Here is a 14221-nt window from a genome sequence, read left to right on the forward strand (position 1 = left end):
AAAAATAACAAATTAACAGTAAATGGCCAGCTCCTCAGTCTCAGCTGCTCATATATGCATATTATTAGTAGTATTAGATAGAAAACACTCTAAAGTTTCCAAAACTGTCAAAATATTGTCTGTGAGTATAACATAACTGATATTGCAGGCGAAACCCTGAGGAAAATCAATCCAGGAAGTGGATTGAAAACTATTTTGAACCTCTATTTTGAAAACTCCATGTTCCATAGCCTGCCTTCGCTCCATTTAAAGGGATATCAACCAGATTCCTTTTCCTATCGCTTCCTCAAGGTGTCAACAGTCTTCAGACATATTTTCAGGCTTTTATTGTGAAAAAATGAGCCAGAACGATAACATTGCGTCAAGTGGTCGCATGAGTTTTGCTCGTGCAACTGAGTTTGTACAGCCATTGCTTTTCCCTCTCCTACTGATAAAGACATTTGCGGTTGATATATTATCGATTGTATATTTTAAAAATAACCTGAGGGTTGATTATTAAAAACGTTTGACATGTTTCTGTGGACATTATGGAGACTATTTGGATTTTGTCTGTGTTGTCGTGACCGCTCTTTCCTCTCTGTAGGTGATGGCTTTGTTATGGAAGGTTTAGGAATCACTTCCTGTTAGGTGGTTTTAGAATTCAATTGGATTTTGTCTGCGTTGTCGTGACCGCTCTTTCCTCTCTGTAGGTGATGGCTTTGTTATAGAAGGTTTAGGAATCACTTCCTGTTAGGTGGTTTTAGAATTCAATTGGATTTTGATAATTAGCGGGTATCGGGCCTAATTCTGCTCTGCATACATTGTTTGAAGCTCTACGTTGTAGACAGAGGACATTTTTTGCAGAATTCTGTATGCAGAGTCTCAATTTGGTGTTTGTCCCATTTTGTGAAGTCTTGGTTGGTGAGCGGACCCCAGACCTCACAAGGATAAAGGGCAATGGGTTCTATAACTAATTCAAGTATTCTTAGCTAGATCCTAATTGGTATGTCAAATGTTATGTTTATTTTGATGTTATAGAAGGCCCTTCTTGCCTTGTCTCTCAGATCGTTTGCAAATTTGTGGAAGTTACCTGTGGAAAGTTTGTTTAGACCGAGGTATGTATAGTTTTTTGTGTGTTCTAGGGCAACAGTGTCTAGGTGGAATTTGTATTTGTGGTCCTGGCAACTGGACTTTTTTTGGAACACCATTATTTTTGTCTTACTGAGATTTACTGTCAGGGCCCAGGTCTGACAGCAAATGTGAAGAAGATCTAGGTACTGATGTAGTCACTCCTTGGTTGGGGACAGAACCACCAGATCATCAGCAAACAGTAGACATTTGACTTCAGATTCTAGTAGGGTGAGGCCGGGTGCTGCAGACTGTTCTAGAGCCCCCGCCAATTCGTTGATATATATGTTGAAGAGGATGGGGCTTAAGCTGCTTCCCTGTCTCACCCAACAGTCCTGTTGAAAGAAATGTGTCTTTTGCCAATTTTAACCACACACTTGTTGTTTTTGTACATGGATTTTATAATGTTGTATCTTTTTCCCCCAACACCACTTTCCATCAATTTGTATAGCAATTTGTGCATGCCAAACTGATTCGAAGACTTTTTGAAATAAAGAAAGCACAAGAAGACTTTGCCTTTGTTTTGGTTGGTTGTTTGTCAATTAGGGTGAATACGTGGTCTGGCGTACGGTAATTTGTAAAAAAGAGAATTTGACATTTTCTCAGTACATTGTTTTTGCTGAGGAAATGTACGATTCTGCTGTTAATTAATGATAATGCAGAGATTTTCCGAAGGTTGCAGTTGACGCATATCCCCCGTCAGTAATTGGAGTCAAATTTGTCTCCACTTTTGTGGATTGGTGTGATCAGTCCTTTTTTCCAAAAAGGATGTTAAAGACTTTATAACCAATTGGAATTTGTGGTCTGTATGTTTTATCATTTTATTTAGGATACCATCCACTCAACAGGCCTTTTGTGTTGGGAGGTTTGCATTTTGTCCTGTAGCGTGTTCCATGTCATTTCGGAATCCAGTGTGTTCTGGAAGTCTTTAACAGTTGATTCTAAGACTTTTCTATTTGAGCCAAAGAGATTGGATAAGTGGTTTATCCACACTTCTCCAGATTGAATAGAAAACTATTCGTATTTGTTTAGAGTTTTCTACTTTTTCCCAGAAGTGAAGATTCTACTAAATCTTAAACTACATTGAGCTGATTTCTGACGTGCTGTTCCTTCTTTTTCCGTAGTGTATTTCTGTATTGTTTTAGTGATTCACCATAGTGAAGGCGTAGACTCAGGTTTTCTGGGTCTCTATGTTTTTGTTGGATCGGTTTCTCAATTTCTTTCATAGGTTTTTGCATTCTTCATCAAACCATTTGTCATTGTTGTTCATTTTCTTCGTTTTTCTGTTTGAATTATTTTTATTTGATAGGGGAGCTGAGTGTCACGTTCTGACCTGTATTTCCTTTGTTTTGTATTTATTTAGTATGGTCAGGGTGTGAGTTGGGTGGGCAGTCTATGTTTGTTTTTCTATGTTTTGGGTTATTTCTATGTTTCGGCCTAGTATGGTTCTCAATCAGAGGCAGGTGTCATTAGTTGTCTCTGATTGAGAATCATACTTAGGTAGCCTGGGTTTCACTGTGTGTTTGTGGGTGATTGTTCCTGTCTCTGTGTTTGCACCAGATAGGACTGTTTTTGGTTTTCCACGTTTATTGTTTTGTAGTGTTCGTGTTTATCGTTTTTTTCATTAAACATGAATAACCACCAGAAAATGCTGTCATAATGCTGTGCTGATAAACATTTGCAATACATGTTTAACTTTTGGTCCACCTCTCCTTCAGATGAAGAAAACCGTTACAGAATCACCCACCACAACAGGACCAAGAGACGTGTTAATGGGCAACAGCAGCGAAAAGAGGAATGGACATGGGAGGACATTTTGGACAGCAAGAGTATGGACTACACTACTTGGGAGGAGATAGACAGGTGGGCGGTCGACCCAGGGAGAGTGCCGGAGCCCGCCTGGGATTCGATGGAGCAGTGCGCGGAAGGTTATCGGAGAATGGAGTTGGAGAGACAAGCACGGCGGCGCGGTAGGAAGCCCAAGAGTAAGCCCCAAAAATGTATTGGGGGGGGGTTCACAGGGAGTATGGCGAGGCCAGGTAGGAGACCTACGCCAACTTCCTGTGCTTACCGGGGGGCTAGAGAGCTACAGCTATGCTGTGGAGCGCACGGTGTCCCCAGTGCGGGTGCATAGCCCGGTGCGGTACATTCCAGCTCCGCGTATCGGCCAGGCTAGAGTGAGCATTGAGCCAAGTGCCATGAAGCCGGCTCTACGCAGCTGGTCTCCAGCGCGTCTCCTTGGGCCGGCTTACATGGCACCAGCCTTGCGCATGGTGTCCCCGGTTCGCCTGCATAGCCCAGTGCGGGCTATTCCACCTCGCCACACTGGCAGGGCGACCGGGAGCATTCAACCAGGTAAGGTTGGGCAAGCTCGGTGCTCAAGAGCTCCAGTGCGCCTGCACGGTCCGGTCTACCCAGTACCACCTCCACGCACCAGCCCTCCAGTGGCAGCTCCCCGCACCAGGCTTCCTGTGCGTGTTCTCGGCCCAGTACCACCAGTGCCAGCACCACGCATCAGGCCTACAGTGCGCTTCGCCTGTCCAGCGCTGCTAGAGCCTTCCTCCTCTCCAGCGCTGCCGGAGTCTCCCGCCTATCTAGCGCTGCCAGAGCCTTCCTCCTCTACAGCGCTGCCGGAGTCTCCCGCTTGTTCAGCGCAGTCAGAGCCTTCCTCCTCTACAGCGCTGCCGGAGTCTCCCGCCTGTTCAGAGCTGACAGTCTGCAAGGAGCTGCAAGTCTGCAAGGAGCTGCCAGTCTGCAAGGAGCTGCCAGAGCTGCCAGTCTGCAAGGAGCTGCCAGAGCTGCCAGTCTGCAGGATGCCGCCAGAGCTGCCAGTCTGCAAGGAGCCGCCAGAGCTGCCAGTCTGCAAGGAGCCGCCAGAGCCGCCAGTCTGCAAGGAGCCGCCAGAGCCGCCAGTCAGCATGGAGCAACCAGAGCCGCCAGTCAGCATGGAGCAGCCAGAGCCGCCAGTCAGCATGGAGCAGCCAGAGCCGCCAGTCAGCATGGAGCCGCCAGTCAGCATGGAGCAGCCAGAGCCGCCAGTCAGCATGGAGCAGCCAGAGCCGCCAGTCAGCATGGAGCAGCCAGAGCAGCCAGTCAGCATGGAGCAGCCAGAGCTGCCAGTCAGCCAGGTTCTTCCAGATCCGCCAGTCAGCCAGGATCCGCTATTCAGCCAGGATCCGCTATTCAGCCAGGATCCGCCGTTCAGCCAGGATCTGCCAGTCAGCCAGGACCTGCCAGAACTGCCAGCCAGCCAGGATCTGCCAGAGCCCCTCAGCCCAGAGGCGCCAGAGCCCCTCTGTCCCGAGCAGTTGCCCCTCTCTCCCGAGCAGCTGCCCCTCTGTCCCGAGCAGCTGCACCTCTGTCCCGAGCAGCCGCACCTCTGTCCCGAGCAGCCGCACCTCTGTCCCGAGCAGCCGCACCTCTGTCCCGAGCAGCCGCACCTCTGTCCCGAGCAGCCGCCCCTCTGTCCCGAGCAGCCGCCCCTCTGTCCCGAGCAGCCGCCCTTCTGTCCCGAGCAGCCGCCCCTCTGTCCCGAGCCGCCGCCCCTCTGTCCCGAGCAGCCGCCCCTCTGTCCCGAGCAGCCGCCCCTCTGTCCCGAGCAGCCGCACCTCTGTCCCGAGCAGCCGCCCCTCTGTCCCGAGCAGCCGCCCCTCTGTCCCTAGCAGCCGCACCTCTGTCCCGAGCAGCCGCACCTCTGTCCCGAGCAGCCGCACCTCTGTCCCGAGCAGCAGCCCCTCTGTCCCGAGCTGCCGCCCCTCTGTCCCGAGCTGCCCCTCTGTCCATTGGGAAGGGTCGCCGTGGTTAGGAGGCCACGGAAGTAGACAATAAAGCGGACTAAGACTATGGTGAAGTGGGGGCCACGTCCAGCACCAGAGCCGCCACCGCGGACAGACGCCCACCCAGACCCTCCCCTATAGGTTAAGATTTTGCGGCCGGAGTCCGTACCTTTGGGGGGGGGTACTGTCACCTTCTGACCTTTATTTCCTTTGTTTTGTATTTATTTAGTATGGTCAGGGCGTGAGTTGGGTGGGCAGTCTATGTTTGTTTTTTTATGTTTTGGGTTATTTCTATGTTTCGGCCTAGTATGGTTCTCAATCAGAGGCAGGTGTCATTAGTTGTCTCTGATTGAGAATCATACTTAGGTAGCCTGGGTTTCACTGTGTGTTTGTGGGTGATTGTTCCTGTCTCTGTGTTTGCACCAGATAGGACTGTTTTTGGTTTTCCACGTTTATTGTTTTGTAGTGTTCGTGTTTATCTTTTTTTCATTAAACATGAATAACCACCACGCCGCATTTTGGTCCGCCTCTCCTTCAGATGAAGAAAACCGTTACACTGAGAGGTCAAACATAATGTTTAGCTTTTCTACTGCCAAGTTTACACCTTCACTATTACAGGGTATTACAATGAATCCTTCTGTCCAGGATATTGTCTAGAAGGGATTGTTGTTTCCTAATTTTTTTAGGCAGGTTTCCACCATACATTCCTTTCATCTATAGCATTTCTTAATATTATTATGTTAATTTGGCTTTGATGCCTCATGAGCAAAATCCGTTCAACTGTGATTTTGCTAATAGGGGTGTCAATGGACTGACTGAATGCTCTAGGAGACTCTGGGTGTAGGTCAGTGTTAAAGTAGTCTACAGTACTACTGCCAAGAGATGAGCTATCGGTGCACCTACCCTAGGAATCCCCTCGAACCCTACCATTGACTATGTACATAACCAGCGTCTGACAAAGCTGCAGCAATTGTTACCCATTTCGGTTGTTTAAGTTGTCGTAGTCGTGTCTAGGGGGGCATATGGGGGAGGGAATGGTGTCACCTCCAGGTAGGTGTTTGTCCCCCTGTGTGCTCACGGTCCTTATCCAGTTCTGGCATTTAGGTCGCCACAGACTAGTACATTTCCCTGGGCCTGGAAATGGTTGATCTCCCCCTCTAAGATAGAGAAGATGCATTGTTGAAGTATGGGGATTGTGGGGATATAGGTAGCACACATGAGGACATGTTTCTCTGTTATTCCTTATATTCATTTATAGCCAGATGTAAAATGTTCCTGTTTTGACTCATTTTATATTGTGGGTTAGGTCTGTGATCTATACAAAATTAGCATGCCCCCTGAGTCTCTTCCTTGTTTCACACCTGGTAGTTTAGTGGATGTGACTACCAGCTCTCTGTAACGTAGAGGGCAACCAGTGGGTCAGTCTCCTTTATACCATGTTTCTTGTAGGATGACAATGTCTGTATTTCCAAATTATTTGATGAAGTCTAGGTTCCTGTTCTTTAGGCCAAAGGCAGATGACCCTCGTATATTCCAGGATGAGATAGTAAAAACGTTGTGTTCCATCTATCTCTCTCTATATATATATATCTCATCTCTCTTCATTCTCTCTCTATTTCTCATCTCTCTTCATTCTCTCTCTATTTCTCCTCTCTCTTCATTCTCTCTCTATTTCTCCTCTCTCTTCATTCTCTCTCTCTATTTCTCCTCTCTCTTCATTCTCTCTCTCTATTTCTCCCCTCTCTTCATTCTCTCTCTCTATTTCTCCTCTCTCTTCATTCTCTCTCTCTATTTCTCCTCTCTCTTCATTCTCTCTCTCTCTATTTCTCCTCTCTCTTCATTCTTTCTCTCTATTTCTCCTGTCTCTGTATTTATCCTCTCTCCTTTCTCTCTCTCTATTAATTCTCTCTCTTATTTCTCTCTCTCCTCTCTCTTCATTCTCTCTCTATTTCTCCTCTCTCTTGCTCCTCCCTCTCTATTTCTCTCCTCTCTCTCTATTTCTCTCTCTCTCTCTCTCTCTCTCTCTCTCTCTCTCTTCAGGGAACTGATTGACACAGGGGTCCTTCCACAGAGACAGGTGTCTGTCTGATGTTTGGGTCTGTGATATGTGCCTCATTATTTGGTAGGCAAACAGATGCATTATTAACCAGCCACCGTGCCATGCCCACCGTGCATGTTGTCTAACTGTCCTCTCTGTGTATTATCCCTGCTTGCTACCGTGTCTTCTCATTCATGTGTAAATTAGCCCGGTCATCAGGCGGCCATGACGTGATCGCAGGGGCTTTCAACCTAACAATCACCTTGAACAGAAGGGATATAGGTTACAGATGTTACACATCCTGAGTGGCGCAGCAGTCTAAGGCACTGCTTCTCAGCGTTAGAGGTGTCACTACAGACACCCTGGTTTGATTCCAGGCTGTCTCAGAACCGGCGGCAATTGGGAGCCTCATAGGGCAGCGCACAATTGGCCCAGCGCCATCTGGGTTTGGCCGGTGTAGGCTGTCATTGTAATTAAGAATTTGTTCTTAACTGGCTTGCCTAGTTAAATAAAATGACAGAATAAAAATGTCTAGTGGTTGTGAGCCGGTGCTGGGTATCAATAAATTATTCAATGTTCCTTATCTTGAAAAATACAGTTACCGTATGACCACTTTCTGAATTGGTTTTTCATCAGCTCTGACGTATTTGTTGCTGATTATATTCAGATCGGTGACAGGTCTTAGCATTAACATGTGATTAAAGAATAAACATTTTGAGGTTTTATTCTTTTGGAGGGGAAGAGAAGAGCACAGGTGGTATCGCGCCTGTTGCCATGCAGACAAAAGCTGTGGCCATTACTGCAGGGCCATGAAATGAACAGAGATCGTTTGGAGAGAAACATATGAAAGGAGGTTTTAAAGTTGATATAAAAGAGGTCATTAGGGCTAGCTATAAAGCCTGCCATTCAGCATGCATTTCCTTTTTAGCTTGCAGCAACATTATATATTACATTGAAGAGGGGGGGGGGGGGGGGGGGGGCGTCTAAGCATAGTTTAAACCCCGAAGGAAGTGCCGCTAGTTTTGCCTGGAAGCACCTGAATATAAAGAATACAGCTGTGAAAGGATTATTGTCACCTAGAATCACACTTAGGCCAAATTTAGCCACAAATGGATAACCGAGGAACACTTGAGGAAATGAGTGGTAGACATTTTGTGTGAGGGATTTTAGTTGCCGTGACTACTTGTATTTACTGGACTATTATGTATTGTTCAATAAAAATGTTAAATACAGGAGATGGTCAGTGTTTCTCTTGTGATTGTGACGCTTGAGTTGTTCTTCAGCGTCCCCCACGAGGAATGCATTTAAAGCAGGATGGAAGTCCTATCAGTCTTTTTGGATTCGTATAAGGAGACAATAGAACACAGCCTGGATGAAACTCTGAACAGCAGGCGGTGAAACGTGTATCCTTCTGCCAAGACGACTATCTCTCCAAAAATCAGAGAGATAGTGAACCAATCTGTGTGTTTGAAACTTTGGGCCAACTACTGGCATCGGCTTGTCGTCATCCGACAAGCAGTCCGGTCCTCTAATGTTTAGAGGACTCTGTAGAGAACCCGGTGAAATACTATTAAAGTAGAGAACAACAGCCCCTCACATTCACATGTTGTGTGCTGATTCATGAGGTCCAATTGGTTTTTCAACAAATAGAAATACACACAGCAGTAAATGGTCCAAATGTGTATAGTTACTTAAACCCTTTAAGGTAGGGGTCTCAAAGACCCTTTAGGGTAGGACCCTCAAAGACCCTTTAGGTCAGGGGTCTACGAGACCCTTTAGGGCAGGGGTCTCCAAGACCCTTTAGGGTAGGGGTCTACAAGACCCTTTAGGGTAGGGGTCTACAAGACCCTTTAGGGTAGGGGTCTCAAAGACCCTTTAGAGTAGGGGTCTACAATACCCTTTAGGGTAGGGGTCTACAATACCCTTTAGGGTAGGACCCTCAAATACCCTTTAGGGTAGGACCCTCAAAGACCCTTTAGGGTAGGGGTCTCAAAGACCCTTTAGGGTAGGGGTCTCAAAGACCCTTTAGGGCAGGGGTCTCAAAGACCCTTTAGGGTAGGGGTCTACAATACCCTTTAGGGTAGGATCTCAAAGACCCTTTATAGGGCAGGGGTCTACAAGACCCTTTAGGGCAGGGGTCTACAAGACCCTTTAGGGTAGGGGTCTACAAGACCCTTTAGGGTAGGGGTCTACAAGACCCTTTAGGGTAGGGGTCTACAGTACCCTTTAGGGTAGGGGTCTACAAGACCCTTTAGGGTAGGGGTCTACAATACCCTTTAGGGTAGGGGTCTACAAGACCCTTTAGGGTAGGGGTCTACAAGACCCTTTAGGGTAGGGGACTACAAGACCCTTTAGGGTAGGGGTCTACAATACCCTTTAGGGTAGGGGTCTACAATACCCTTTAGGGTAGGGGTCTACAAGACCCTTTAGGGTAGGGGTCTACAAGACCCTTTAGGGTAGGGGTCTACAAGACCCTTTAGGGTAGGGGTCTCAAAGACCCTTTAGGGTAGGGGTCTACAAGACCCTTTAGGGTAGGGGTCTACAAGACCCTTTAGGGTAGGGGTCTACAAGACCCTTTAGGGTAGGGGTCTCAAAGTCCACTAACAGCTCGTTATTTGAAGGCAACCCTGTGACTAACGGTAATTGTCAATGGGGTCAAACTTATTTCCACGGCATTTACTCTGTATGGTTTTCATGAAGATGTGAGTAGTTATTCACCGTTTTACACTATTGGTGATAACAAATTAATGATCTTGTTTCAGCTACCGTAGATAGATCAAATGTCAGGGAAGGAAATTATACGCAAAAATACTCCCTAAATATGGACGATTGAAGGTGAAGGCTATTAAATTCCAACATCGTTACAGTCGTAATGCTCTCTGGATGACAGCCCTCCAATCAACACCAGAGTAAATCAACACCAGAGGAGATCGATATAGGACTGCTCTAATCGATTTACTGTTGTGTTTTTCTCTGTCAGGTTTGAAATGTTTAGGCACAGGGCATTTTGTTCAAGCCTGACTGACTAGGAATTACAGTTGTGTCTCTGCGGGGAGCATCTAAGCGTGTGTGTGTATGTGTGTGTGTGTGTGTGTGTGTGTGTGTGTGTGTGTGTGTGTGTGTGTGTTTGTGTGTGTGTGTGTGTTTAAGACTCCTCGCCAAACTTACAGTTTAATGAATAACTGAAATTACCATTCACTTAGAACAGGCTGAAGCCACAGATAATATGCCTCGGATGACTTTAATATGTCATTTAGACTGTAATGCATAAAGTATTGTCGTGCTGCGTGCTGTGAGGTCCCACATTGAAGTTTACGATCCTGCTGGGTGAGCGGCTAAAATGAAACATGAGCCCCAAGACAAAGCCTCAAAGGGTATTTAACAAGAAGCAAACCAGCCATCAAGAGACTAACTCTGAAACAAAGACGTCTTAAAACATGAAAAGGCTATATTAGCTCAGTGGGTGGTACCAGTGGTATCGTTATATTTATAGGGCCCACAAAGCACAATATGCTGCTGTCTATACATTCATAAAATCCCCCCCTCCCCTCTACATAAACAAGTATTGATGGTGCTATTGGGGCAGAAACATTGTGTTTTTATCATTTCACATCTTTGATAAATGTCGTAGATATCAAACAGCCAATACAACCATGGTTCGCACTTATAAACGAGGGCTGCAGCCAGAAGACGTAGAGATGTGCACGTCAGCCAGGTGGCTAACTTTCATATCTCTGCTACATGACGCTAATATCAAATACACTCATCCAGCCAGCTGGCTAACTTTCATATCTCTGCTACATGACGCTAACATCAAATACACTCATCCAGCCAGCTGGCTAACTTTCATATCTCTGCTACATGACGCTAATATCAAATACCCTCATCCAGCCAGCTGGCTAACTTTCATATCTCTGCTACATGACGCTAATATCAAATACCCTCATCCAGCCAGGTGGCTAACTTTCATATCTCTGCTACATGACGCTAATATCAAATACACTCATCCAGCCAGGTGGCTAACTTTCATATCTCTGCTACATGACGCTAATATCAAATACACTCATCCAGACAGCTGGCTAACTTTCATATCTCTGCTACATGACGCTAATATCAAATACACTCATCCAGCCAGGTGGCTAACTTTCATATCTCTGCTACATGACGCTAATATCAAATACACTCATCCAGCCAGGTGGCTAACTTTCATATCTCTGCTACATGACGCTAATATCAAATACACTCATCCAGACAGCTGGCTAACTTTCATATCTCTGCTACATGACGCTAACATCAAATACACTCATCCAGCCAGGTGGCTAACTTTCATATCTCTGCTACATGACGCTAATATCAAATACCCTCATCCAGCCAGGTGGCTAACTTTCATTATCTCTGCTACATGACGCTAACATCAAATACACTCATCCAGCCAGCTGGCTAACTTTCATATCTCTGCAAACATGACGCTAACATCAAATACACTCATCCAGCCAGCTGGCTAACTTTCATATCTCTGCTACATGACGCTAATATCAAATACACTCATCCAGCAAACAATATGGTGTTTTGAAGTTATCATGGCTAGCAGCAGATCGCCGATATTGTACAAGCTTCCTGTGGAAAAAGATTCACCGTCGCTAGAATATACACAGAAATAATCCCTTATATCTTTGTGTATGCCTCTACGGATTCAAATAATTGGAACAACAATAATCATTTTGAGAAATCAAGCCTTGAACAGACAAGCGAATGAGACACTACTATAAAAAGGGAAATCAATGGTCCCAAAATAGACCGTTTGAGTTAGTATGGGCTTAATCACAAGTTTATGGAGCGTTATACAATGCTGTCCAAATAGCTATGGAAAGGGAGGCGTGAGTTGTAGGTTGGTTTCCAGGTCCATTCTACTCTTATAGCTGGCCTGTCATCTGTCTTAGTAACAGCAGGCCTCCCTGCTCTGCTGTGCTCTCAGCTGTTGGTCCCATTAGAACATTTAGGTCTCGTTATGGAAAAATGAATGGCCATATCAACCAGATGTGTACTAGGGGGGCAGGTAGACTAGCGGTTAGAGCGCTGGGCCAGCAACCTTTCAGTTGTTGGTTCGAGTAGCCGTGCCAACAAGGTGAAAAGTCTGTAGATGTGCGCTTGACAAGGCACTTAAACCAAATTTGCAATGTACTATGATGGCTGACCCTCTAAAACAACCCACTTCACATGTATGTTACAATAAAACATATTTTGTATAGAAAGTGCACTCATAGTGTCTGGTATGTTCAGGGTAGGAACTGTATAGAACTAGTCAAGCCTGATTCCCTAGACAGTTGCCAGCTGGGTTCCACTTCCAATGCCAATTCGGTTGCCATCTTGGATTTTTTCATGAAGATTTCTTGGACATTACATTTTATAAGATTTCTTGAATAATAGGCTATACACATCTCTTTATTTTGTGCCATTGACATGTTTGATAGGTGAATATAAAGTCACTAAAAGAGATCCTGCTGAGATAATCAACTTTGATCAATGTTAGTTGAGAAATGATAATCTGCATAAGAATATTTTAGCATTCTTTTGAGGATAGCAGATCTCAGCCAATCCCATTGATCCACAGCTAAAGTCTGCCATCTTGCTGCTGTCATGACTGCTTGGCATACAGCACATTGCACACCTGCATCATTATCAAAATACCAGACCTGGGTTCAAATATTATTTCAGTTATTTCAATTACTTTTTAATCCACTTCAGTACATGTATTGTGGCAGGGTAGCCTAGTGGTTAGAGCATTGGACTAGTAACTGGAAGGTTGCAAGTTCAAACCCCTGAGTTGACATGGTACAATTCTGTTGTTCTGCCTGAACAGGCAGTTAACCCACTGTTCCTAGACTGTCATTGAAAATAAGATTTTTTTCTTAACTGACTTGCCGAGTTAAATAAAGGTAAAATAAATGTATTCAGTTAATTTTTATTAGAAATAACAAGTAGCTCAATATTGGAATGTATTTGGAAATACACTAGGAAGGCTCGAATACACTCCCATGAATTTAACCAAGGTATTTAAAGATAGTATTTGAAAAAATATTTGAAAATACTTTAAAATTACATTTGTTCAACTTTTTTTTTATTTTCTTTTTTTTACAAATAACCAATCAAATACTGGATGTAAATGTTTTTGCCTGTGTATTTGCAAATGCTCAAAAAAGTATTTAAATAGAAAATACTCAAATATACAGAACAAAAGTTTTTAAATGTAAAATACTCAAACACACATGTACTTGACCCCCAGGTTTGGTCTCCACCTTCAGAAAACTATCATTCAAAGCCCCCGTCCAATCCGGCTGGGAACACGCGCAAAGCAATTTGAGCACCGCCTTCGCCTCATCCTGATACGTTCAAATAACCAATGAAGAAAACTCCAAAACCCAAACAAATGCTGCTCGTCATACGTGTCATTCAGCCCCGACAGATTCTTCGGGCTACACGCACAATCTGCCCACGAGAGATAAGACATAAACATCGACAGTTTATGATACTATAGTTGCCTGAATGCATTTGCAACCCCAGGCAGCTGTTTAAAACGATGTTCTTATGTAAAACAACCCATGAGCTTTTAAGCATCACGTAGCAACAGTCAAGTAAGTGGTTTTGGGTTCCAGACCACAGACCTTCTGAGGGTCTAATGCAAAAGGTTAAAGTAAAGTGTTCCAGTGTAGCCTAATAGGAACATAACGGAGATGGTATGTACACATACGATTTGTCATGATTTCCTCTGGATATCGAGCTGCGGGTTTCAGCAAGGAGAGGCTGGGACGCGGCCCCCGAAGGAAACCAACAACGACAAAATCGTAGGTGTCCTTACCATCTCCGTTATGTTCCTATTGGGCTAAACTGTAACTACACCACACCAATGCATGTTGTTCTATTATCTGTTTCATTTATGGCCGTTATCTTTCACAATGTTTGTTTTAATTAGTTCTCCTTTGACCTACATCAGAGAACCAATGGCAATAAGACTGCATTGTAGAGGCCTATATTCCACATCTAGGCACCATTAGGTATAACGTCTACTTATATATTTGCTATCCCACACGCACACGCACGCACGCACACGCACACACACGCACACACACACAAACACACACACACACACCACCTCTGCAAATAGACCAGGCATTTACACAGCTTTACGTTCTACATGATAAGATAGTGAAGACCTGTTCCCTTTGTTCCTGTGTGATGGAGGGTTATTTTTCTACAGCAGGCCCAAAACAATAACGCATTGTCTCTGCATTGGATAATTATT

Source organism: Oncorhynchus mykiss, chromosome 15 (genome assembly GCF_057628025.1).
Source record: "Oncorhynchus mykiss isolate SJ-2025 chromosome 15, ASM5762802v1, whole genome shotgun sequence".
Taxonomy (NCBI): Eukaryota; Metazoa; Chordata; class Actinopteri; order Salmoniformes; family Salmonidae; genus Oncorhynchus; species Oncorhynchus mykiss.